Source organism: Schistocerca americana, chromosome 4 (assembly GCF_021461395.2).
Source record: "Schistocerca americana isolate TAMUIC-IGC-003095 chromosome 4, iqSchAmer2.1, whole genome shotgun sequence".
Taxonomy (NCBI): domain Eukaryota; kingdom Metazoa; phylum Arthropoda; class Insecta; order Orthoptera; family Acrididae; genus Schistocerca; species Schistocerca americana.
The window spans coordinates 84,778,945-84,806,531 of record NC_060122.1 but is presented as its reverse complement, the minus strand read 5'-3'; positions in this window follow the sequence as shown (position 1 = coordinate 84,806,531).

Here is a 27,587-nt window from a genome sequence, read left to right as displayed (position 1 = left end):
TCCGGTTTCTCCACAACTGCCGTTACATGCTTGTCCCACTTCAGGCTGTTAAGACGACGTCAGCCAATAGCACGCTTACTAGTCGTTACCACGACGGGAGCGGCCTCTACACAAAGAGAATAAAAGCGAAGCGCCGCCCAGCCTTGGGGCACTAGGAGGGAGCCTAGAAGACGGGCACTAGAAGAGCTATACGAGTAGAGCCGTGACTTGAGGACCACATCAATTACTTGCATGGAATTGTATATTTCGATGGACACTGATTATTTGCATGTCACCAATTGCATGCGACACCGCACTGTCAATCCAAGTTAAGTATTGTCAGTTCAATTACTGTAATAAACTCCATCAATATGCCAGAATGAGATTTTCACTCTGCAGCGGAGTGTGTGCTGATATGAAACTTCCTGGCAGATTAAAACTGTATGCCGGACCGAGACTCGAACTCGGGACCTTTGCCTTTCGCGGGCAAGTGCTCTAACATCTACCATCTGAGGAGTTCGAGTCTCGGTCCGGCACACAGTGTTAATCTGCCAGGAAGTTCCATTAATTTGATTTGCTTATATATTGTCTAACTATCCTAGAAAACATCTACCCAGCGCACTATATTACACGAGAGGGCAGGATCCCATTGTTGGGATATTATGTTTTACGTTTACTGCGAGCATAATCAATAATATAAATACGTTATTTGAATGTATCTAGATTATTCGAGCCTTTGCTTTGCCTGCCTCTTGTGGGTGGTCTCTGTTTTTAGCATCGACTTATCAGACAGCGTAGCATTAGTCCGCCGTCCTTTGTACGGCTGTTTCATAACAGAAATATCCTGACGGATCTGCTCGCGGGGCACATCGCTGGATGCATCACAGTTCTCGGAGAACATACCGAGGAGAGACTAAAGGAAGTGCAAATGGTTCAAATGGCTCTAACCTCTATGGGACTTAACATCTGAGGTCATCAGTCACCTAGAATTAGAACTAATGAAACCTAACTAACATAAGGATATCATACACACATCCATGCCCGAGGCAGGATTCAAACCAGCGAACGTAGCAGCAGGGCGGTTCCGGACTGAAGCGCCTAGAACCACTCGGCCACAGCGGTCGGCTAAAGGAAGTGCATCTCCAGGGTCATGATGCAGCCAGTGACATTATAAGCGCCGGCCGCAATGGCCGTGCGGTCCTAAGAGCTACAGTCTGGAGCCGGGCTGCCGCTACGGTCGCAGGTTCGAATCCAGCCTCGGGCATGGATGTGTGTGATGTCCTTAGGTTAGTTAGGTCTAATTAGTTCTAAGTTCTAGGTGACTGATGACCTCAGAAGTTAAATCGCATAGTGATCAGAGCCATTTGAACCATTTGAACCACATTGTAAGCATGAATGAGTTCGTCCTCAAGATCCCTGCAATTTTCGGCTTGTTTCCCAAGAACAATGCCATGCACGCAGGTGATTAGGGTTTACAGTGGACTCAAACTGTGTGTTCCCCAACAGCTGACGCATCTGTGGCCCAATGGATACACATTTTGTGATTTCTCTGTGCTGTGTCATGGAAACTTCTCACACTAATGCTGAAACGCTGCTTCATTCCTACGCATAGCCTTAACAAATGCTGTCATGAGTCCCAACTTAACGCGCAACGCTGGAGAATAATTGTTTTCGGATTCAGCAGAAGTTCTTCGGCAGTATTTTTTGACCCAGCGCAAGAGCTGCTCATGGAGGCCATTCCGCCTATGTATAGTGTCCTTCTTTTGTGCGACTGTCCAACTCACACAACTAGTAGCAACACTTACTGTAACCCCTTTCCAAACCGTGTAGCATCACAATGACTTTGAAATTTCCACATACCAGCCATTCATACTTATTGTAATTAACACAGTTTACAACGGGTTTCAACAACGTATAACTTTCTTTAGCTAAGCAACACATGTAACAGTGATGGACAGCCTTTCTTTACTATCGTACTGCCTTCAGGCTTCTTTCTAAGCATTCTATAAAGAGCCTTCACAAATCTGCTTTGTGTATAGTGTTCTGGTCTGCCAATAGACTGGCTGTGTCTGTGCAGAATATAATTTTGGCTTCAGTATTGAAATGACACGCAATTTTTCTGAAATTCCTAACACACGGAGGCAGTTACAATGTCAGTGAGAAGGCTTCAGTGCTTGTAGTGTGACGCCTACAGTTTGGCTCTAAGCTTTTAAAGATCTAAATCCCTAACGCGATAATGGATTTCACAGTGTGTGATTTTGTGTGGTTCCCCAGATGATGATAATGGTGTCAATGTAGGCTCTGTATCTTTAGTGGATGTCTCCACCATCATAGCTTGATTTTGGGTAATATGAACTGACAATACCTGCTGTGAGCCACAGGTCGTATGACATACGGAATATCAGCGTAGTGAATATTTCTTTTCTCTTGGTGTTGACTCCTTTTTTCAAGGGATGTCCAATACAAAAACGGCAATCTGATGTACGATTTGTGGGCTGACTCCAAACTTAATGAAGACGTTTGTACCACACGTTTAAGCATTCGTTGTAGCTGAACACGCAGTGAAACACAAATGTGGAGGCAACAATTATTCAGTTTCAAGACTTCACGTCGCATACAATCACTCCCAACCACCACGACCTCTCTTTCAGTAGACAGCGCAAGGGCACGCAGTCGTGATAAACGACATATGGAATGGTATATGGTTTCTACTCTCGACAATGATCACGTGACTGTACCGTGTACACGTGAGTTCTGGCGTAAAGCAGCGTTGCCAAGCAGTACTGGAAGTGTTCACCTTACTCACTCACGATGGATAAACCCTTGTCACTGCTTTGGCATGTAGCTCTCTTAACTCTGAACTAGGAGACAATTTTTAACTGGATATTCGTGTTCAGCGCATCTAATTCTTAAAGCACATCCACTTTAATTTCTGTAAAAATTAAAAGTGAAAATTTATGGACCAGCGTAATCTGAACAAATCCGCTTACAAGATGATCACCGAGTTCGCTTAAAGTTTATATGTATTCCTACTTCGTTGGATGCCATGTGTGGAACCAGCTGTGTGCTGGAAAACAGGCCTACAACCTGAAACATACGTCGCACGCAAAAACAGTTTTGTGGAACGAAACTGTTTTATGTGCCGTTTGGCTACTTTGAGTACATTTCAGTTAGTTCGCTGAAACGAACCTCAATTGAATGTCGGGTCGAAAAAAAAATTGTTATGTTAGTAGGTGCTATTTAACTGTCATGGAACACTGAGGAAATACACGTCACACTCGTTGGAGACGTAATGATATTCTTTGTCAGGTACTCTGAAGTTGTGAGGCATTTCTATAATAGACAGCATCTGCTTCACACGTTTGCGTCGTAAAAATTCTGTTTTATTCACGGAACTGACAACAACCAAAAATCTCACACGTTCTCTGCAGACCCCATTACATTTTAGGGAAATTTCAGTAAAAGTATTTAATACCTCATGAGAAATTGCAAAAACGCCTATAATCATATTCCAGTAAGCATCTGCATTAATAAAGTGGCTGAACACACCAAATTTGAGAACGGGCTGAAAAATCTCGAACCTTTCATGTAAAACGCCCAAACGGCAGGTATCAAACGAAGAATACAAATCTTCCTGAAATACTTCAGATGCTAACCTCGTAACAGACGTAATGTTTAACATAATACAATAATGATAAGTCCTTCAAGTTTCTGTAGAGATGGCGTTGATTCTTGACATTGCGTTATGAGCTTCAACTATTTGAGAAAATGGGATTTAATGGCAATGGCAAAGGGTACAGCGCTGAGTGAATATGCCTTGATGCGGTCGTGAAATTATCAAACTGTTCAGAATGTACTGTAGTGGGAAGATAAAGAGATGGTAATGGTTTATCGTCCCGTCAACGACGAGTTTATTTAAGACTATTGGGGGTGAAATTAGGTGGCTAACAGCGAATTTTGAAAATATCTCCGTAATTGGCCGAGATTAATCCATAACCACTAGATGTGTGAATTCTTGTGTCAAATATTAATTTAATCGGAGTTACTGCCAATGGATAAGGATGGTATATTTTGCGGAAGAAGACACAAACTATTTGACACTGAAAATGTTTGAAAAGGAAAAAGACGCAGACTGCGCTTGTTGCAAAGTACAAGCGAACAACGGTGTGGTTTGACTGTTTTAATCTGTACCTACATATGATGCATTGTTGAGACGATATGAAAGTAGCTTTTGTAATGAAGTGCTCTCCTAAATAGTTAGGTCTCATCCCTGTGAATTTGGTTTTCACCTGTATGCAGAGAATCTCTATTTCATCCTCCATCATCAAAGCGGCACTGCGAAGCGCGCCGGGAAGAGAAGGAAACGTGATCCTCTTAGTGTACCAGAATCTCGATTACGTCGTCGACCCTTTCCAGCTCTCAAATGGTCCATATACTTACGTTTCATGAAATTATTGCTTAAGATGAATCCTTATTCATTAATTTCTAAGATATAGTGGGACCATGTGAGTAAAATGTCCTAATATGGACTAGCTTTTGATTTTGTCTCATACTGCTAACCCCATTATGAACTAAACACTACTTTTAAACTTATATTACAAAATGGGTTTCTAAGATTTGGTTTATTTGCCTTTTACCTTGTTAAATGTAAAATCTTTCTTTTGTGGGTTACTTTTAGAAAATCAAGGAAAAAGTTCCCTATATGGGGGTGGCTCCCACATGGGGTACCACCAATTTTCAGTTAGAAATATGACAATAAAATCACTATTACTAAAAACAGTTTAACACAGTCTCCGTTAACAAATAATACCCATAGAAAGAAAACACTTAAATGAAAATTATTTTCTTAGTTTAATTCAACTAAAGTAAATAAAAACAAACAACTAAAATGATCACACAAGGTTTATTATTCAGTTATTTGTACTTCAACCACATGAAGTTTTTTTCCGGATTACCAGCACAGTATATGAGAGACCATTTCAGGCAGTTTTGACAACGAATCCTCTCTTCACCTGACCGATCATCTGAAAACCACTTTACACAATACACACATTCAGCATCAGCTTCATCTTTCCTTCCATTCCTCCAATCATCATCCCCTAACAAAGAAGAAATTTCTGACTCTTCTGACGAAAATGAAGTTGGAAGATCTAGAGATTTTCGTCCTGTTGTTTAGCGAGCCGAGTTGACGTTCTCTGTGCATAGGAATCCTTTTTCGTAATCTTCTGGGACCCTTTAGTCAGTATAGGCCATGCAGGTTTTTGAGTATCAGCTCAGGCGATCTTCTTCATTTGACTACTCGTCAGTTGTTTATGTGGCGATGAAGTTCCGATCTTCGCTGAACCTGCTCTAGAATTTCCTTGGACAGAAGCATTGGAAATAGATGGCAGAGAACGCAAGTCTGCAGATTGTACCATCCAACTTGACAAATGAATTTCTGTTAGCACTCACTCCATTGTTGAAGCTATAATCCTATCATCACTTGGGTGAAGTCCATTGATAGGTGGCTGTTGATCTTGGTGCTCGGTTAGTGCTTCATTTTCAGAGTGTATAGCAGAGTCATTGTATCTGAACACATCTAGATTTAGCGGATAGATTCCATTTATTGTAAAACCATTAACTGTCCTTTCAACTGTTGCAGTGCGAAGATATGCATTTCGAAATAATTTTCCCACATGCCGTATTGTTACTGTGTGAGTGAAATTATTTTTTAAGCACGACTCAATTTCCTGGCAGTAGAAAGCAGGCTCATAAATGCCATATCTAGGGGTTGCAGCTTGTGAGATCTGTGGGGTGGAAGGCATACAATTGAAATGCCGTTTTCCCTTTGCAGCTCAATAACATCCATATTTCTAGTTTGGGAGGAATGTTCGTCAAGTAAGAGGACGACAGGATCTCATATTCTCGATTTTACCACTACGGTAAAAAGTCTGAACCACTGTGTGAAAATATCTGCCTGTATCCACCCTGAAATATGATAGTCTTGGATTGACTCTGGTGGAGTTCCACCCATCAACTTTACCTGCATGTTTTTGAGTGTAAATGCAATCAAAGGTGGAACATAAAGCCCAGAAGCATTCATGCAAACTAAAACAATGATGACGCTGGCACCTCTGGAGATGTCAATTACGCCACTGCTCTTTTTCCTTTTAAGCCAATCACTTTGGAGTTTATGTGTTGCACAACACTGATCCTGGTTTCTTCGCAGTTATATTCCCAGCTACGATTGAAATTAACTTTCTGCATTTCCGGTTCCAATATGATGAAAAAAATATTCACGTTCTCCTCAGAAAAGGGTTTAACACGAACCATCGAAATTCCCTGATGCATTCTAGCAGACAGCGTTAATGAATGGCGTTTAAGAAATCTCTGCAACCACATTTTACCTGCAGATTCTATTTCTTCTTTGAATTTATTTGGGGTACTATTTGCCACGCCTAAGCGATAAGCCAATCGTCTTAAATTAGTCCCGGGTACCACAGAAGATCGATCCTCCACCAACAGGCAATGCCTTACCATGTCAGATACAAGATACGGGTAAAAAAAAAGGCTTTATTCCAACTTTGAAGCTATCTTCATTGTCAGATACCCGCCTTTTTGTTACACATCTTCCTAACATTGTGTTACACAGAAATGTCTATCTCCTCTTAAGTAGCCCATTTCGTTCCTTAAAACGGCTTCCACAGCTCCGTTCATTTGGTGTTTATCCCACACCTCTCTTCTCCTCAATGAAGCTGTCTAATAAGAAAAGAATAAAATACTGTATAATACAAAATAGTGTACTTTCTTCATTTCAAAAATATTGTAAAAAACGTATTCGACCAAAAATAACTTTCTAAATAAGCTCCTCCAAATATGAAATACCCCATATTACCTACCACTAACTACCTCATATTAAGCTCTCCACTATCTTCACTTTACTTCATAACCACTTGCTACACAGATGCACTAAAGTGAATAAATACTGAAAGAACATGTACTCACCAATAAAACGAAATACATATAGCACTTAAAAGTCAAAATCCCCAACTTCGAACAACGATGCAGCCGGATTTCCTTAACACTACAAAAATTTGGCAGATGTCAGGTACAAACAAAAGCTATTAACTGCTTCTTGTCATAAGACGGCGTAGTGGCGCAAATAGAACAAGTTCTGGTACTTACCTGTAGATGTCAGGTGCCAACAGCAATAATAATTGGATACCCATATTAGGGAATACCGTCGCATAGGAGCCTTTACCCTACATATGACTGATGATTAGTAAATTAATAATTAAGAGTAAGTAAATATTCAATAAAACACAAAATAAGTATGCCAGAGTATATAAATAAATATACATTGTCCAGTCACATTAATTTCACCAGCGACTATATTCGATGTCAACCTGCAATATACACGCAGACCTCAGGTGGCAGCACTAGCAGTAGAGGGTATGTGAAATGTCCTGTGCGGAGCATGGTCGTCATTACATTCGTAGTCAAAGACACGGAACAGAGCGATTGGTCTGAGTTCAAAACGCCAAAATAATTAACTTTCGGGCCAAGGAAGTCTAAATTTGTCGCGTGCTGCCGTGCACAGTGTACTGCGCATAGCAAAATGCTGCTATTCAAGATCGGCGTCGAAGCAGCTGTGGTTCACCATCGACCGCAGATGAAAGAGGTGAACTACAGCTACAAAGCTGTGTCAAAAATACGCCAAACTGTTGAACAACTGACCGCCCTGATGAACCAAGCAAATTTAAACAGTGTCACCTCAATGACCATTCAGTGAACGTTGCTGCATTCGGGCCTCCGCAAGCATGCTTCTGGTTCATGCATCCATTCTCACTCCAGTTCATTGCAACGAAGGCTGGAATTTGTACGCCAGTACCGGAGCTGACCGTTATCTGAGTGGTAACACGTGGCCTTTTCAGATGATTTACGTTTTGAGCTCCATCAGGCAGTTGGCTTTTGAATAAACGTGCAACTGTTGCACGACTGACCGCCCCGATGAACCAAAGGGCTACTAACAATGTATCCTCAACGACCGTTCAGCGAACGTTGCTGCGTTTCGCCTCCGCAGCAGGCGCCTGTTTCATGCACCCATGTAGACTACGGTTCATCGGCGTCGGAGGCTGCAATTTACACGCCAGTACTTCAGCTGGCCTCCAGCTGAGTCGTGATAGGTCGCCCTTTTTTATGATTCACGTTTTATGCTCCATCTGGCAGATGGCCGTTGGCGTGTACCACGTGAAATGTTTGAAAGCAAACAGCCTACAACCAGGACAGAGCGTTACGGTCTACGGTATGTTTTCGTGACATTCCCTGCGTGATACCGCCATTATGGAAAGGACAGCGGCAGCCGCCGAGCCGAGAGGGCGCGCAGCAGAGCAGCAATGCAGCCACAGGTTGACCTCCGAGAATCTTTGTCCTCGCAAAACAGAGATAGAAAAGATTAATATGATTTAAGTAAACTGCCGGAGTATCCAAGGAAAGGTCCCAGAATTAGTATCGCTTATTGAAGGTTATGGTGCACAAAGAGTATTAGCAACAGAAAGCTGGTTGAAGCCAGACATCAATGACAACCAAATTCTAAGTTCAGACTGGAATGTTTATCGTAACGATAGGTTATTTGCCAATGCTGGCGGCGTGTTTATTGCAGTAAAAATTTCGATTAAATCTAGCTAGGTTATTTCGGATTCCGAGTGTGAATTAAGCTGGGTGAAATTGAGTATTAAATAACGGTCACAAAGGGTGATCGGATGCTTTTATAGACCACCTGGGTCAGAATCAGTAGGTGTAAAGCGCTTCAGAAAGAGCTTGCTGAATATCATTAATAATTTTCCTGATCATGCCGTTGTAATAGGGGATGACTTCAATTTGCCAGGTATAGATTGGGAGCGTTACGCCACCAAAACTGGTGCTAGAGACAGGGAATCGCGCGGCATTGTTCCGGATGTCTTGTCCGAAAACTACCTTGAACAGATAGTTAGAGAACCAACTCGTGAGGGTAACGTCTTAGACCTCCTGGCAACAAACAGACCTGAAGTAATAGTATCAGTTAAAGTAGAGGAAGGTATCAGCGATCATAAGGCTGTGACAGCATCTATGACTACGAGTCCTACAAGGAATGTTAAGAAATGTAGGAAGATATTTACTCAGCAAAGGTAAAAGGATACAAATTTCAGAATATCTCAGCAGTCAGCATCAAATATTCGGTGATGAGGGCGAATACGTGGAGAACAAATGGGAAAAATTCAAAGACATCGTTCAATATGCCCTGGACAAGTACGTTCCAAGTAAGGTTCTAAGGAATGGGAAAGATCCACCATGGTTCAATAGCCGTGTTAGAAAAGCGATAAGTAAACAAAGAGCACTTCATCTCAGATTCAAGAGAAGTAAAATCCTATCTGACAAACAAAAGCTGAACGAAGTGAAAATGAGTGTAAGAAGAGCAGTGAGAGAATCGTTCAATTATTTCGAAAGTTAAACGTCAACCGAACTGGGTAAAAACCATAAGGTATATTGATCGTATGTAAAATCAGTAAGTGGGTCATAATTATCTGTTCATTCTCTCAGCGACCACACCGGCACAAACGGAAGATAACAGAGAGAAGGCTGAAATACTGAATTCGGTCTTCTGAAGTTATTTCACCGCGGAAGATCGTAACACTGCCCCTCCTTTCAAACGTCGTGCGAACGTCGAAATGGAAGATATTGAGAAAAAGCTTCAGGACCAGATGAGATACCTGTAAGATTCGATACAAATTACGCGAAAGAACTTGTTCCTCTTCTTGCAGTAGTGTATCGTAGATCGCTTGACAAACGAAAGGTACTTAAGGACTAGAGAAAGCGCAGGTTCAAAAAAATGGCTCTGAGCACTATGGGACTCAACTGCTGAGGTCATTAGTCCCCTAGAACTTAGAACTAGTTAAACCTAACTAACCTAAGGACATCACAAACATCCATGCCCGAGGCAGGATTCGAACCTGCGACCGTAGCGGTCTTGCGGTTCCAGACTGCAGCGCCTTTAACCGCACGGCCACTTCGGCCGGCTAGAAAGCGCAGGTCATTCCCGTTTTTAAGAAAGGGCGTAAGACAGATCCACGCCATTATAGACCTATATCGTTGACGTCAATCATTTGTAGAATTATGGAAAATGTTTTGTGCTGAAGAATTATGACGTTCTTGGAAAATGAACAGCTCCTGCGTAAGAATCAACTTGGATTCCGCAAACAGAGATCCTGCGAAAAATCACCTCACTCTGTTCCTCCACGAGATCCAACGCCCTCTGGCTGATGCCGTGTTCCTAGATTTCAGCAAGGCATTTGACACCGTCCCTCATTGCCGTTTACTGAAAAAAATTACGAGCTTACGGAGTATCGGAGCAGACCTGAGATTGGATTAAAGACTTTCTTAAAGATAGACTCAACACTTCGCCCTTAGTGGAACTAAATCTACAGATGTAAAGGTAATACCCGGAGTACCACAGGACAGTGTGTCAGGACCGTTGCTGTTCACAATGTATATATAGATGATCTAGCAGAAAACGTCGGATTATCTTCAAGGCTATTCGCAGATGATGCAGTTGTCTATACCAAAGTAGCAACGTCAGAAGATTTTAAGAATTGGCAGAACGTCCTACAGAGAATTGACGAATGGTGGAGACTCTTGCAGTTGACCCTGAACGTGAAAAAATGTAACATATTGCGCATACATAGGAACATAAATCCACTACTGTGCAACCACACTGTTGATGACAAACAGCTGGAGACAACGTCTGCCGTAAAATATCTAGGAGTAACTATCCAGAGCGACCTTAAGTGGAATGGCCATATAAAACAGATAGAGGGAAAAGCAGACACCAGACTCAGATTCATCGGAAGAATCTCAAGGAAATCCAACTCATACACGAAAGAAGGCCCCGTGGGATTAGCTGAGCGGTCTGGGGCGCTGCAGTCATGGACTGTGCGGCTGGTCCTGGCGGAGGTTCGAGTCCTCCCTCGGGGATGGGTGTGTGTGTTCGTCCTTAGGATAATTTACGTTAAGTAGTGTGTAAGCTTAGGGACTGATGATCTTAGCAGTTTAGTCCCGTAAGATTTCACACACATTTGAACAATTTTTTCCAACGAAGAGCGGCGCGTTTCGGCACGGGATCGTTTATCTGGCCAGAGATGTAGACAGTGGATCAACAAATGTGTGTATCTATCCTTGGGGACATTGTCAACTCCCTAATGCAGCTTGTTTTTCCTCGGCATCATTGCATCTACTAGCATGACAACGCAACCTGTCACACAGCTTCCAGAATGAGATTTTCACTCTGCAGCGGAGTGTGCGCTGATATGAAACTTCCTGGCAGATTAAAACTGTGTGCCCGACCGAGACTCGAACTCGGGGCCTTTGCCTTTCGCGTGCAAGTGCTCTACCATCTGAGCTATCGAAGCACGGTACCATCAGCTTTACTTATGCCAGTATCTCGTCTCCTACCTTCCAAACTTTACAGAAGCTCTCCTGCGAAACTTGCAGAACTAGCACTCCTGAAAGAAGTTTCGCAGGAGAGCTTCTGCAAAGTTTGGAAGGTAGGAGACGAGATACTGGCAGAAGTAAAGCTGTAGGTACCGGGCGTGAGTCGTACTTCGGTAGCTCAGATGGTAGAGCACTTGCCCGCGAAAGGCAAAGGTCCCGAGTTCGAGTCTCGGTTGGGCACACAGTTTTAATCTGCCACGAAGTTTCATGTCACACAGCTGTCAGTGTACGTGCGTGGTTCGAAGAGATTCCGTATGCGTATACCGCTATCCACTGTCCAGAAAACTCTCTAGATTTAAATCGAATCGAGAATTCGTGGGACCACCACCATGGGGTGTTCGCGCCACAGATCCTCAACCGAGAGAAACCTAACGCCGCGGACAACGGCACTGGAGTCGTGATGGCAATCTGCCTGTCGGTACCTTCCAGAATCTCACTGACTCTCTTCCTGCACGTCTTGCGCTGCAAACAGTGATTACCAAGGAATATGACAAGTTATCACATTAATGTGACTGGACTATCTCATATAAAGCTGTGAACTACCACAAGAACCCCAGGAGGCCTATAGAACAGAATAAGTGAGACGTACGGAAACTTTTCAAATTATATTGGAAGGCTTGAGATTGAAAAATCGTTTTTTCCGTTCTGCTATAGACCTATTGAAATTGAAATCTCTTTAGGTAAGTGTTATGGAAGTACAAATCGTCTTCCCTTCTAATACTCGCCAAATTAACCATATGAGTCAGTATTGTCAAAACCAATCCCACAACGGAATGTATGCAGTGGAAAGGCAAAAATTACGATTCCTAGACACATGCACAACGGCCTACACGATGTTAGCGAACTAACACTGCAGATCTTCCTGCCAGCCATTTCTAGAACGACTGTAAGCGAACTACACTAATCTTTAATTTTTCAGGGTACGATACAGTGGAAGTTATTCGTGAAGATTAGTATCATTCGGTTTCTCCGTAAGATCTTGAAAGTGATACCTCAAAAAGAGGTCTTTCTTGACACTCTGTTTACTCGTACGAATTTAGAATGGTCAACATCACTGACTGTTTCAACACCTTAGGAAGTTAACCTATTTTTACAAAAACAATGGGACTTAACATCTGAGGTCATCAGTCCCCTTGACTTAGAACTACTTAAATCTGACTAACCTAAGAACATCACACACATTCATTCCCGAGGCAGGATTCGAGGCTGCGACCGTGGTTCCGGACTGAAGCACCTAGAACCGCTCGGCTACAGTGGCCGGCTCTTTCGTTTTAACATGCGATTTGTTTCATTTAAATGGTGTCTGTTGCTGACTTCGTTATTAACTAAATCATTTATATTACACACCTTTCACAGTATTACTTATGTGACCTGAAAAGAGGTAATATTTTGAATCGTCTGTGTTGTATAGTAGTAGGTGATGACATATATCAAGAGCATTAACGGATTGAAAACAGAGGCCAATAGCACACGCCACTCTACATTATCCCAGTCAAATTCCTGGTTTTTGATGCTGGTGGGCAATCTTCTGATTTATACACTTCATATATTGTTGAGCTCTTTCTGATACATTTCCAATTCATGTAAAAGTTTGTTTTTTTTCTGAAAAAGAGCATTGCTGGAGAAAGACGTCGGTCGAAACAGACACTTCAAATTAATTACAAAGAAGAGTAGATGGGAAAGGCACGGTTAATGCTAGCTGCAGTTGACTATGGTCATTCTGTGGTTCCTGCTCCGTGTGCAGCCATTGTCTATCAATACCGTTTTGAAGGTCTGAAGATGTTCGTTTGATGATAGAAACCTGTCATCTTGTAATAAACTTGTCTTTGCGATTTATAATTAATTTGCAAAATTCAAATCACGCAATAGTGCTGCGTGATTTTTTATCGATAATATACCATCTACAAAATTTCTGCGGCTCTTGTGGCCACTAGCTGAGAAATTGCGAAGTAGTTTTCGTCTCTTGATCTTCCATTGTGGAGGTTGAATAGTGGATGACGCCAGGAAGGTCACGGGACGAAAGCCAACAGAAAAACCTTAACATACCTGCTGTCGTCAACCTAACGTCTAGCTGCGCCAGTGGCTCAAACACAAATGCCTAAAAATAGATTTGGTGGGCACCCCTTTGCTGATATGAAATTGCGAGTCGGCAAAGAAGTTATATGTCCTAAGATGTACCACTGTTCTTGTGGTGTCACCGCCAGACACCACACTTGCTAGGTGGTAGCTTTAAATCGGCCGCGGTCCATTAGTACATGCCGGACCCGCGTGTCGCCACTGTGTGATCGCAGACTGAGCGGCACCACAAGGCAGGTCTCGAGATACGGACTACCACTCGCCCCAGTTGTACGGACGACATTGCTAGCGACTACACTGACGAAGCATCGCTCATTAGCCGAGCAGATAGTTAGAATAGCCTTCAGCTAAGTCCATGGCTACGACCTAGCAAGGCGCCATTAGCCTTACATAGCAATTGATAATTATCGTCTAAAGCATGTCTCAACAAGAACGATGTATACAACAAGGATGGATTAAAGTTAAGTATTCCCAAAGCAACGTACTTTTCTTTATAGCATTCACTGAGCGTCCTGTTTCAGACTTCAAGATATTCTGCGGGAGATTATAGCGTGCATATCGGCCCCCTCAAAATAACACTGTGTCGGCACTTCTGTCGAAACATCATCACATGGCGACGAGTTAACAAAGGGTCTTGTTATTTCTAATTGCTTACATTTACTTGTGTCATGGCTTCGCCAGATGTACTGTCCGAATTTTATCGCTTGCAGAATCAGCAGACGCAGGCGTTATTGGATGCCCTTGGACAGCTCGTCCAGGATCAACGTGCCATGCAAACCGATGCGGCAGCCGCCGCTTCACCGCTACCGCAGCCACAACATGCAGTTGCACCGCCGTTTCGCAACTTTGACGCGGCGCAAGAAACATGGACCGAATGGTCACGCCAGTTTGGATTTCATCTCGCCGCCTACAGAATTCAAGGTAATGAGCGGCAGCCTCATTGTCGTGTGTAGGGGTGCAAACGTACCGTATGATAGTGAAATTGTTTCCCCGACGCGACGTAGCAACTCCGTCCTACGAAGAAATTTTGTCTGCTTTAGATACCTATTTCAAAGAAACAGTTAATGTAGTTGCAAAGAGGTATACTTTCTTTCGTACGGAACGTACGGCCTGTCAGACTAATAGGGAGTGGGTTGCAACATTGCAAGGCCTTACAAGGGATTGTGCTTTTGAGTGTGAATGTAGACTCCCTTATTCCGATACTATGGTACGTGATGCAATTGCACAGAACGTTTCTGATGTTCGTATACGGGAAGAGATTTTGAAACTCGTCAATCCCTCCGTTCAACAAGTGATAGACATATTGGATAGACAAGACACGCTTGATTTTGCTCAGGAATCATTTGCAACTTCGCCAGCCGTGTGTAACATTAACCGGCCCGCCGGGCGCGCTGCACGGCCCAGTAAACTGCCCTCGCACACGTCCACGCAGCTGCTGCCACGTTCTAAACCAGGTGTGCCGTGCCAGCATACAAATGCAGTGAAATCATGCCCGCGGTGTGCTACTCGACATTCGCGTGAAAATTGCCCGTCACGCCAAGCTATTTGCTTTTTCTGTAATCAGAAGGGACATGTTCAAAGTGTTTGCCAGAAAAAGCTCAGATCAGACAATCACAACCATTCCAGGCCTTTTGCTTCACGCCGGAATCGAACCAAGGACACTCAGGCTCGTGGACCTTCACCCATGGACATTCATGTAGTTAATTCCACTTCGTCCAGTGCCACTGTCTTTAACAGTGACTGTGTTCGTCCCACAAATACTGTACGTCGAAGTCGCCGGAACTCGCGTCAAGGCGCAAGTGCTTCTGTACCAGTGACAGTTCAAATTGCACGAGACAGTCGCTCTTGTCGTCAGCTGGACAATAAACTTTTTGTAGATTTGGACTTCAATGGCAAGGTCATACCATTCCAGCTCTATACCGGTGCTGCAGTTTCATTTCTCAATCATGACACGTACAAACGACTGGGCAAACCTCCGTTGCGTGCTGCAAATGTTAAGTTAAATACTTATTCAGGTCAGAATATCCCTGTGTTAGGACAGTGCACTCTTCTTGCAACATACAAGGGACAAACAAAACTTGTATAATTTTATGTTCTTCGTTCTTCTACTGCAGTGAACTTGTTTGGTTTAGATATATTTCAATTGTTTAACTTGTCTATTGTAAATCAGGTCCTATCCGTGAATCAGACTGTGCCTTCAGACAGTGTTGCTCGGCTATGTGAAGAATTTGCGGACATTTTTGCACTGGGCCTTGGTTGTGCTAAGAACTATGAAGCACATTTGGAACTGAAAGTAAACGCGCAACCGAAATTTTTCCGAGCGCGCAATGTTCCCCACCCATTGCGTGATGAGGTCGCAAGAACATTAAACGATTTAGAATCACAGGGTGTAATTGAACGTGTGCAAGCTTCTCTCTGGGCCTCACCCTTAGTAATTTTGCCAAAACCTTCCGGAAAACTGAGACTTTATGTGGACTTCAAGGCAACAGTGAATCCACAACTCGTGATTGCAACTTTTCCCTTACCCCGCCCGGAAGATCTTTTTGTTAAACTGTGCCCGGGAAAATACTTTTCGAAGTTGGACCTAGCAGACGCGTACTTGCAAATCCCAGTGGACGCCGACTCCCAGCGCGTCTTGGTGGTTAACACGCATCTTGGTTTGTACCGATTCGAAAGACTCCCATTCGTGTGTGCATCTGCCCCTGCATTGTTTCAGCAATATTTACAAACTGTTTGTGCGTCGGTCCCTACTGCTGCGAGCTATCTGGACGATATTGTGATCTCCGGAAAGACAGCCGACGAGCATTTAGCACACCTGTGAACATTATTTCAGGTATTGCAACAAAATGGTCTTCGCTTGCGGAAGGACAAATGTGTGTTTTTTGTCCATGACTTACCATACCTGGGACATGTAATCAAAGCCCAAGGCATACATCCGAGTCCTGAGCACCTCCGTGCCATACAGGACTTGCCTTCGCCGCAGAATGTGAAGCAGCTACAGAGTGTGTTGGGTAAAATTAACTATTATCATCGCTTTCTGCGCAATGCCTCTTCCATTTCAGCTCCGCTTCATAGCTTACGCCGTAAGGGTGTTCTGTTCGTCTGGACGACGGAATGCGAACGCGCCTTTCGCCAGTTGAAATCGGCGTTGCTTTCTGATACTTGTCTTACGCCATTCGATCCCCAGAAACCCCTTTTATTGATGGTAGATGCATCGGATTTCGGGATCGATGCTGTGCTTGCGCACAAAGTTGGCTCGCATGATCGCCCTATTGCCTTTGCGTCCAAATTGCTCTCGTCTGCGCAAAGAAATTATTCACAGATAGAGAAAGAAGCTTTGGCTCTCGTGTTTGGTGTTACTAAGTTCCATGATTCCTTGTATGGTCGTCACTTTACCATCATCACAGACCACAGACCTTTGACGTCGCTTTTTCATCCGAACAGGCCTGTACCTCCGCGTACAGCGCAGAAATTCATTCGCTGGTCTATTTTCCTCTCGCAGTACCGCTACGATCTCTTGTATCGGTCCACTGCTAAGCACGGAAACGGTGATGCGTTGTCCCGTTTGCCTGTTGCTGAGGATAGAGCATTCGATTCTTCCAAACTTGCTTGCATGTTCATTGATTCGGAAACCGATGAAGTGGTCGAATCGTTTCCGATTGTTTTTCATAGTGTAGCTACAGCCACAGTTGCTGACCCTGTCATTGCTACCGTTTTGCGTTTTGTTGCTACGCAATGGCCTTTGTCAAAGTCTCGGATCGAGGATTCGTTGGTTCGACGATTTTTTGCTCATAAGGAGAGACTTTTTGTACGACGTGGTGTTTTGTTGTTGCGTTCTGATCATGATCAGTCCAGAGTCGTGGTCCCACGTTCGTTACAGTCCTCTGTTTTACAGCTTCTTCACCAAGGACATTGGGGTATAGTGCGAACGAAACAACTTGCTCGTCAGCACTGTACTTGGTTCGGAATCGATGCTGCGATTACGAATATGTGTTCTTATTGCATGGCGTGTGCCGAACAACAATCCGCACCGCCGCGGAAAGTCTTTGCATGGCCGAAAGCCACTTCCCCTTGGCAACGCTTGCACATACATTTTGCTGGTCCATTCTGGAATGCTCGATGGTTGGTTGTGGTAGATTCATTCAGTAATTTTCCTTTTGATGTCTGGATGTCTTCCACGACATCAACTGCCACCATCCAAGCGTTGTCTGCTATCTTTTGCATTGAAGGTCTTCCGCAGACTATTGTTTCTGACAATGGCCCACAATTCATGTCCGCAGAATTTCAGTCATTCTGCCAGGCCAATGGTATTCAACATCTGACATCCGCGCCGTTTTCGCCTCAGTCAAACGGTGCCGCTGAACGATTGGTCCGGACTTTCAAGTCACAGATGTTGAAGTTGAAAGAGTCGCATTCTCGAGAGGACGCGTTGTTGCTCTTTTTGTCATCGTCTCGCTTTCAGCCCCGAGATGGTCGCTCGCCGGCTGAGTTGCTCCACGGTCGTACTCATCGAACCTTGATGTCTTTGCTGCACCCGCCGCATCAGGTTCCTATGCAGCGAAAGACTTCTGCTTTTGCTCCAGGCGACGTTGTCTTCTATCGCAACTGTCGAGGTTCACGGCGTTGGCTCGCAGGGCGCATTATTCGCTGCCTCGGCCGCGCAATGTATTTGGTTTTGGGGGCCTCTGGTGAGGTGCGTCGGCATCTCAATCAGCTGCGCCTCTGTCGTCGCACGGGTTCTGCCGCTCCCCGTCTGCTTTCAGCGACGGCGCCGACCGGTCAGCGCCCTGGGGACCCATCTACTGGCTCGCCTCATCCCCAGGTGCTACCGACGATGCCTTCCATTTTGCCCCATGGCGACGCGCCGCTGCAGCCGCCGCCGCCGGCGCCTGTTCTCCCGCCGGCGCCGCCCGCATTCGACGCTTCGCTGCAGCCGCCAAGCGCCTCCCTGGGTCACGCGCCGCCGATCGCTTCCCGTGACCAGCTGTCCTCCGCCATGGAAGTCTTGCCCGCTCCGGACCACATGAAGTCATCGCGCGTCGGATACCCCGACGCAATGGAGGTAGACCCTTCGGCCCCTCCTGTCTCTTTACGGGCGCATACACCGCATGTTGACGTGCACCCTGGACTAGGTTTTCAGGCGTTTCCTAGGTCCCCTCGGACCGAATGGCCGGGCGCGGGTGGCACGGCCTCGCCTGTTGTTAGGCTCCCCACCTCGTCGCATACGTCAACATGGGGTCCTCCCCACGGCGGGCGGAAGCCTTATAACACGACCGTTCGCCGATTTGCGGGGGAGGAATGTGGTGTCACCACACTTGCTAGGTGGTAGCTTTAAATCGGCCGCGGTCCATTAGTACATCTCGGACCCGCGTGTCGCCACTGTGTGATCGCAGACCGAGCGCCACCACAAGGCAGGTTTCGAGATACGGACTAGCACTCGCCCCAGTTGTACGGACGACATTGCTAGCGACTACACTGACGAAGCATCGCTCATTAGCCGAGCAGATAGTTAGAATAGCCTTCAGCTAAGTCCATGGCTACGACCTAGCAAGGCGCCATTAGCCTTACATAGCAATTGATAATTATCGTCTAAAGCATGTCTCAACAAGAACGATGTATACAACAAGGATGGATTAAAGTTAAGTATTCCCAAAGCAACGTACTTTTCTTTATAGCATTCATTGAGCGTCCTGTTTCAGACTTCAAGATATTCTGCGGGAGATTATAGCGTGCATATCGGCCCCCTCAAAATAACACTGTGTCGGCACTTCTGTCGACACATCAGTTCTCTTACACGCTGTTTCTTTAAAAACCCTGGAAAACGGTAGCGTATCAACTGTCTGGCAGCTTCCTACATTTTATGTTTGAAGTTTATTACAAAGTGGTTTCACTAACGAGTATTTCAACTTGTCGAGAAGGTGACCACACCCGGAACACGCTGACCTGTGGACGATAGTTTTCGTTCGTCGCCGCAAATGGATATTCTCATACGAGTACCGAACGCCGTGCACACACATCGCACAAGGCGCACGTGCGCAGCGCGAGTTGCGCCCTGGAGTAGCCGCCACATATGTAAAACGAGCGGCGCAACACGGCCCGTCCCGCCACGCCGAGCATTTTCCCCAAATTGGGGGGGGGGGGGGGGGGTTGTGGGCGGCGCTGGGGACCGCCAACATGGCGGAAACACCCCCGCCGCGGCGGCATTGCTCAAATTTGCATTTGACGCCAGCAAACCTCCCGGCACAGGCCGGCGACGCTAATAAAAGCGGTCCCTTGTGCCGCTGCAAAGTGATACCTGCACTGCCGTGCTCCGTGCAAACACGATGGCGATTATTCCCAGAACGTGTGTTTCATGGCCCTGCAACGCCCTCTGGAGACCAGTAGATGCACCTGAGTTTACTTGTTTCTTCAGACATCTACATTTGACCTCTCCACCGGAAGAAATCCAACCTCACGACAGCTTTATTATCCAAATTTTATTTAGATCCTTCAGTTCGTAATTGCAGCGACCCAACCACATGCAGATGTTCCTGGCAAGCTAATAATGGATTCCAAGCCCAAACAACGTCTACATTTAGATCTACGTAAGTTCTCTGGAAAACGAACGTGTCTTGTAGGCCTGTTTTCATTTGTGTATTTCCCAGCAGAACACTCCGGCATTGCTTCAGTATCTACAGGGTGACAATAATTGAAATATATGCAGAAGACGTAAATTAGTTACAAACTACGGCGTGCACGCACTTTATTCAACATGTAAACGTCTCTATAGATATTCGGATTTAGCTTATGATATCTTCGATATGCCTGGAATCGTTGGCGCTGATGTGGCGCGGACGAGTTGTGAAATTCTGGATGGCCCGGTAAAGTGTCGGAAAACCGATGCCGTCGATGACCTCCTGAATGGCTGTTTTAAGCTCAAAAGTTGTCTTTGGGTCATTGCTGTGCACCTTGTCTGTAATATAGTCCCACGAAAAGGAATCGCATGTGTTCAGATCCGGAGAATATGACGGCCAATCGAGCGCTATACCAATGGTCTCCGGGTACCTTAGAGCCAAAATTCAGTCCCCTAAGTGCTCCTCCAGCACATAGAACACTCTCCTGCTTCGATGGGGTCGAGCTCCGTCTTGCACAATCCACATTTTGTCTAAATCAGGGTCACTTTGAATTATGGGGTGAAATAATCTTTCAAAACCTTCATGTACCGTTCATCATTTAACGTGCCATCAAAGAACAACGCACGGATTATTCCCTGACTACACATTGCACACCCCACAATCACCCATTGAGGATTAAGAGACTTCTCGATCGCCAAATGCGGATTCTCAGTTCCCCCAAATGCTCCAGTTCTGCTTATTGACGAATGCATCTAAATGATAGTGGGCTTATTCGCTAAATCAAACATACAGTGCATACTAGAGTCCTGCATGACCGAGTAAGCGAGCACAAAATACGAGATGGGGCGAGCACATCCTAACTGGATAGGCTGCCCGCACAAGCTCTAGGGACCGAGCATAGAAGCCGTGACCGAATACGTAGCACGTAACTTCAAACACATTACACGTGTTATTATCCGTGTGAGACTGCAGCCAGTACGGGCTTCTCATTTGTGGTGTGTCCCTCTCTCTGTAATCATGCAGTGCGAGGAAGCCAGTGCAGTAAGACGTAAGATTGAAACCAATGTTTACACATTGAAGAGACGGGAAGGTCTAAAAGCTAAGTATGGAGCACATTTTTGTTGGTTGTAGTCTACTTGGTACGTATGGTGCATAAACTGCTCCACATTATTGTGTTTCCGATCGGGAACCACTCATTTAAAGAAACACAGTTGCAAGAAACCTCACAAAGATACAGTTCCTTCAGGAATAACGGCAGTAATAAAAAAATAGTATTACAGCAAAGTGTGTTGCAATGTTTGCTAAAGATATGAGACCTTTTAATCCTGTTTCCGGTGAAGGTTTCAGAGAACTAGGCCAAGAATTAATACATCTAGGTGCGCATTATGGAGGAGTTAACGTGGCAGATGCCATGCCACATCAAAAATGGTTCAAATGGCTCTGAGCACTATGGGACTTAACAGCTGCGGTCATCAGTCCCCTACAACTTAGAACTACTTAAACCTAACTAACCTAAGGACACCACACACATCCATGCCCGAGGCAAGATTCGAACCTGCGACCGTAGCAGTCGCGCGGTTCCGGACTGCGCGCCTAGATCCGCGAGACCACCGCGGCCGGCCATGCCACATCCCTCTACTATAAGCAGACATGTCAAAAAACAAGCTGATGCAATACGAAACAGCATACTGCCTTCTGTTTTTGCGGAAGTTATTAATAAAACATGTGCTGCGACAGTTGATATGTGGACTGATTCGCATAATCAGGTGCACTATTTGACGCTTACATTAGCACAGATTGGTCTCTTGTGAACAATGTTTTATTTACAACAAAATTGCCGGACGTTAAGAAGACGGGAGTAAATGCTATAAAAGAAAGTGCTCTATGAATTTAGCTGTGTTACGTACCCGTTCTTGGAAACGTTACTTTTGCATTAAAAGAGAAAGAGAGACAGAGATAAATAGATTGTGTGTGTGTGTGTGTGTGTGTGTGTGTGTGTGTGTGTGTGTGTGAGAGAGAGAGAGAGAGAGAGAGAGAGAGAGAGAGAGAGAGAGAGAGAGAGAGAGAGAGGCGTTGGATTTGCACAGTAGAGTACAGCGAGCCGGTGCGAGGCGAGGTGAGACGTTATCGGTGACCGGTCATGCTCGGTTATCCGCGTGTCCGGAATCCGGACAACAGACGTGGGGCGAGTACGTGACCGAGACGAGTCGCGTGGGGCCGGACACGAGCGGCTCGGTCCACCCGTCAACAGGCGAGCCGTGACCGGTCAAACATTGAGCGTTGCAGCACTATAGTGCATAATAATTTCCATCATGCCCTGGGGACAACCGTGCAGTTTGAAAATCCTAACGCAAACCGTTCAGAAGTTATGACGATTTTGTTTCATATAATTCAATAACTGTCATCTTTATTTATTCGACTCTTCTATTAGACCGTCTCGCTCTCCTTCCTCTTCCTGTCCCTCTTCTCCTGCAAAAAATGTGTGTGAAATCTTATGGGACTTAACTACTAAGGTCATCAGTCCCTAAACTCACACACTACTTAAACTAGATTATCCTAAGGACAAACACACACACACCCATGCCCGAGGGAGGACTCGAACCTCCGCCGGGATCAGCGCACAGTCTATGACTGCAGCGCCCAGACCGCTCGGCTAATTCCGCGCGGCCCCTCTTCTCCTTCCTCCTCTCTCTGCCTTCTTCATCCTGTCCCTATTCATCTCCTCCTTTCTCCCCTATTCATTCGGCTCACACTGCTCGCTTTCTCTATCCACCTTCTCCTATTCCTATCCATCGCCCTATTTCTTTCGACTTCCTTCTCCTCTCCCTTCTTTGCTGATCACATCCTTATCATAATCATGAAAGTCTCTTCGGGTTTGCTGCCGGATCCTAAAATCAACTCGACTCGATATTTCGGCGATACAACTGGACGCCATCTTCAGGAAAATGCTGCTTCTGCTGATGAGTCCCGCTGAGAACTGACGCCAGGTTACAAAACGACGTCCTATATAGGCCACCGTTCAGTACACGGCGCATGAGCCGCCCATTACGGTTCCTGCCTTCCAAACCAGGGAGGTGGCGCCGCCACCCTTAGTGAAACACTGCTGGCAACAAATATCGCAATCAAGGCCGCACCGAAGAACGTTCAGTTTTGATGCGAGATAATTCAGGATTCCACGTTTTGCTAAGAGGAAACCCATTGTCTCTGTTGATTATGGAGGACTTCGAGGACATTGCACTGAGGACTTCAGCTTTGCACCCAACGTGCTTCTGCAGATACGTGGACGATACCATCTTCCTCTGGCCGCATGGACGTGATGCTCTTAGCAGATTTTTGGACCACTTCAACTGTCTTCATCCCCGTATCTAATTTACTATGGAGGTTGAAAATGATGGGATGCTTCCATTTTTAGACGTAATCGTTTATAAAAAACCAGAAGGAACTTTGGGACACACACAGATTGGTGTCTGCATCCTAAGAGTTGTCATCCACCACACCAACGTAGTGGCGTTCTTAGGACTTTGGTACGGAGAGTATATGCCATTTCCGACGCAGACAGCTTAACCCAAGAACTTGAGCATTTGATGACTGTTTGCAAGGAAAATGGGTACAGCGAGAAGTAGATTCGTCGGGCTATGGAGTTTGGACCATCTCCGGAGGTGTACGAAGAGGAACATAGATCTGTGGCCTTTCTTCCTTATGCTTGAGGCTTATCGTTGAAGATTGGAAGAATTTTAAGGAATTTTAACATTAAGAGTGTGTTCCGTCCGCCTTCTTGGATTAGGGCTCTGCTCGGCTCTGTGAAGGATGATTTGGGGCTTAGGAAACCCGGGATGTACAAAATTCCGTGTCAATGTGGGAAAGTTACGTTGACCGCTCTATACGCACAGTGCAGGACAGGTGTGTGGAACATCGCCGTCATACGAGGCTACAACAGCCGGAAAAACCGGCGGTAGTAGAACACTGCCTAAATGAGGGACTCAAAATGAAATTTGAGGAAACTGTTGTGGTTGCCAACATTTCCCGTTTTTGGAAGAGTGTCTATAAAGAGGCGATTGAAATTGGGTTGGCTGATAATTTAATCAACAGAGACAATGGGTTTCATCTTAGCAAAACGTGGAATCCTGTATTATCTCGCATCAAAACTGAACGTTCTTCGGTGCGGCTGTGATTGCGATATATCGTTGCCAGCAGTGATTCATTAGGGCGGCGCCACCTCCCTGTTTTGGAAGGCAGAAACCGTGATGGGCGGCGCATGCGCCGTGTACGGAACGGTGGCCTATATAGGACGTCGATTTGCAACCTGGCGTCAGTTCTCAGCGGGACTCATCAGCAAAAGCAGCATTTTCCTGAAGATGGCGACCAGTTGGATCACCGAAATATCGAGTCAAGTTGATTTTAGGATCCGGCAGCAAACCCGAGGAGACTTTCATGACTTATTACGCCGGGAAAGCCTATGTAATCACATCCTTATCATAATATTTGTCCACGTCCTCCTCCCCCTGTACCTGTGTATCTGCTCCATCCACTCTCCCTGTCCATCCGCTCTCCTCCCTCTCTGACCATCTCCTAATCCCGCTGGCTCCTGTCCACGTCCTCTCCCTCTCCCTTTTCTGTCCATCACACCCGTGTCACCACCACCACCACCACCACCACCACCACCTCCACCCTAATGCGAGGTTGAAGGCTTGTACCCTCACAGTACTCCTTTCCGGATAGCAACTTATGAGGGCGTGCAGAAACGTATTGTCTTAGAACATTTATGAGAAAACTCCTAAGGCTTTTTTAAAAAATAACGTTATTGACATTTTACATCTCTGTTCTTCATTTATACATATTTGCAGCCGTCTACCGTTAGTGAATGGACTGCGAATAGTAGCGTGTAACATGGCGGCCTGTGACGAAAGTATGTCCGTGCCTGAGAAACAGCGTGCTGTAATCGCGTTTCGAATTGAAAGAGTTCGTCCACATACGGAAAACTCTCTCCTTAAGCATGACAATACCAGGCCAACCACGAGCTATGATGCGTCTGCAGAACGTAAGCAACACCTTCGAGCTTTAATTATGATGAAGCGGTGCAAGCAGAGGTGATGCTGTGGCTCCTCCAACAAAGTGTAACAGTCTAGGGTGAGGTATCAGCAAATTTTTCCCTCGTTGGGAGAAATATGCTCTTTGCCGGGATGATTAATTTGTAAAGTAAATATGTACACATGAACTATAAAGGTGTACAATGCTTATAACGTTGCATTCCTTTAAAAAGCTTTAATAGTTTTCACATAAAAATTTCGGAGTATTTATTTTTTAGCGCTCCCTCGTGTATGTGTGCGAAGTTTGGTAGACATCGACCCAGGTGCTTAGGAGGAGATGTTGAACATACGTGTATGTGACATACATTGCACGCATATATGTCTGATTTTCTGCTGAGTTATGCCATACGATTTCAGAGAAGTTGTTAAATTTATCAGTCATGTGACTAGATCCTAGGTCACATAACACATTGATAGAAGTGTTGGTTAGCTGTGGAGCCAGGTTGTTAACATGAACAGCACGTATAAGAGGAAAATTGCACATCATAATTTTAAAGGTATTGCAGATCAACTAAATGCAGGACACTACTCAGCTAAACCCGACTCATAGTGGTGGCGGGAATCTTACGCCACAGTATCGTTATTCAAATAAAATGTCATGTACGTAATATATTTGATAGAAATTGCTCCAGATGTTTGTACGTTTTGCTTCAACGTCACTTCCTTATCATTCACTGCCCTATGCGATGTAGGTGCCTGTTCACCCACAGTGCTTCTTTCCAAATGTTTAGTGTTCAGTAAACCTCGATTATTTAAAAATTGGAACTTAACTGTAAAAAACGGATTCTAACATCTGCTTACCTTACAAGTGAGTTAATGTCTTACATTTGCATCTCAGTGTTTGTGACGGAATGTCTTTTGGACTATTGGTCTTACAATGCTAAAATTATGCAATGGTATAAGTGGATACTTTGTGCGAAATGTGTTGTGAATAAAGTGAATGATGTAAAAGTTATTCACATATCTCAGTGTTTATGGCACCAATCTCCTGAACTATGTGCCGTATAATGATTTACTCTGCGAGTAGAATTTTAGTAAGGAAGTAATAAACTAAGAAGTCTTGCCTGACGTGGTACTGTTACTGTATACACAGCGAAAATGTAGTAAGCTATTTTTTCTTTATTTCATCATTTTGTGGATGGGGCCTGCTTCAAGAAGTGTAATTGTCTGTAAGTTGGTTGTAAGTTGCTAAGTGCTCTCATTCTCAAATATTGGCTGAATGTAATCTGGGTACTGATGCGTGATGCATTGTCACTTTTCACCTGCACCCACGCCTGTTTAAGAGAGGTGATTCTTAACACGAAAGTGCTTCTTTTCAGACACCAAGTGAAATGTGCAGTTAAAGTGTTTCTGAACACACATGGATAAAAACATGCATACCTAAATTTTTATAATATATAGAGATTTACGTGCGCCACTACACTGTGTACGTAGTTATTTGAAGTTTAACTGAAACTGACCGAGCGAGGTGGCGCAGTGGTTAGACACTGGACTCGCATTCGGGAGGACGACGGTTCAATCCCGCGTCCGGCCATCCTGATTTAGGTTTTCCGTGATTTCCCTAAATCGCTCCAGGCAAATGCCGGGATGGTTCCTTTCAAAGGGCACGGCCGACTTCCTTCCCCGTCCTTCCCTAATCCGATGAGACCGATGACCTCGCTGTCTGGTCTCCTTCCCCAAACCAACCAACCAACCAACTGAAACTGTTACCTGTGGAACCGCGCGGCCGCTAAGCTCACAGGTTCGAATGTGTGTGCTGCCATTAGGTTAGTTAGGTTTAAGTAGTTCTAAGTTCTAGGGGACTGATGACCCCAGATGTTAAGTCCCATAGAGCCCAGAGCCATTTGAACCTTTTTTTTTTTGTTACTTGTGGGACCTCATCTTAAAAAAATTATACAACTCATATAGTTACACCGCCTGTACAACGTCCAAGCAACAAAAAGAAAGAAAAGAAAGTAAGGCTGAAGGATATTTTTAAATGATATATTTATGTGTACCTGTGCAGGTTTTTGTTTTCAACGTTTTTGCGATTTTTATGGACATTAAGCAGTGAGAATATGCATTTTCATTTCGTGAAACAAGCTACTGTGCATGTTATTGATTATATATGTTATGATTACAAATTTAATTGATGCTACAGAGCGGTGTCAGTCTAGTGGGTGGGGAGCATGTTTAGTGTTTGCTGTATCAACATCATACCTTGACTGCTTGTCAGACAAACACCGCTGTCTCCCAATACTGGGGGCATCCTGAAAGTTTTTCGCTTTCCGGATGTGCACTTGATCCAAACGTTCTTATCAGAGAGGGTAACAACAGTCCACCCTGA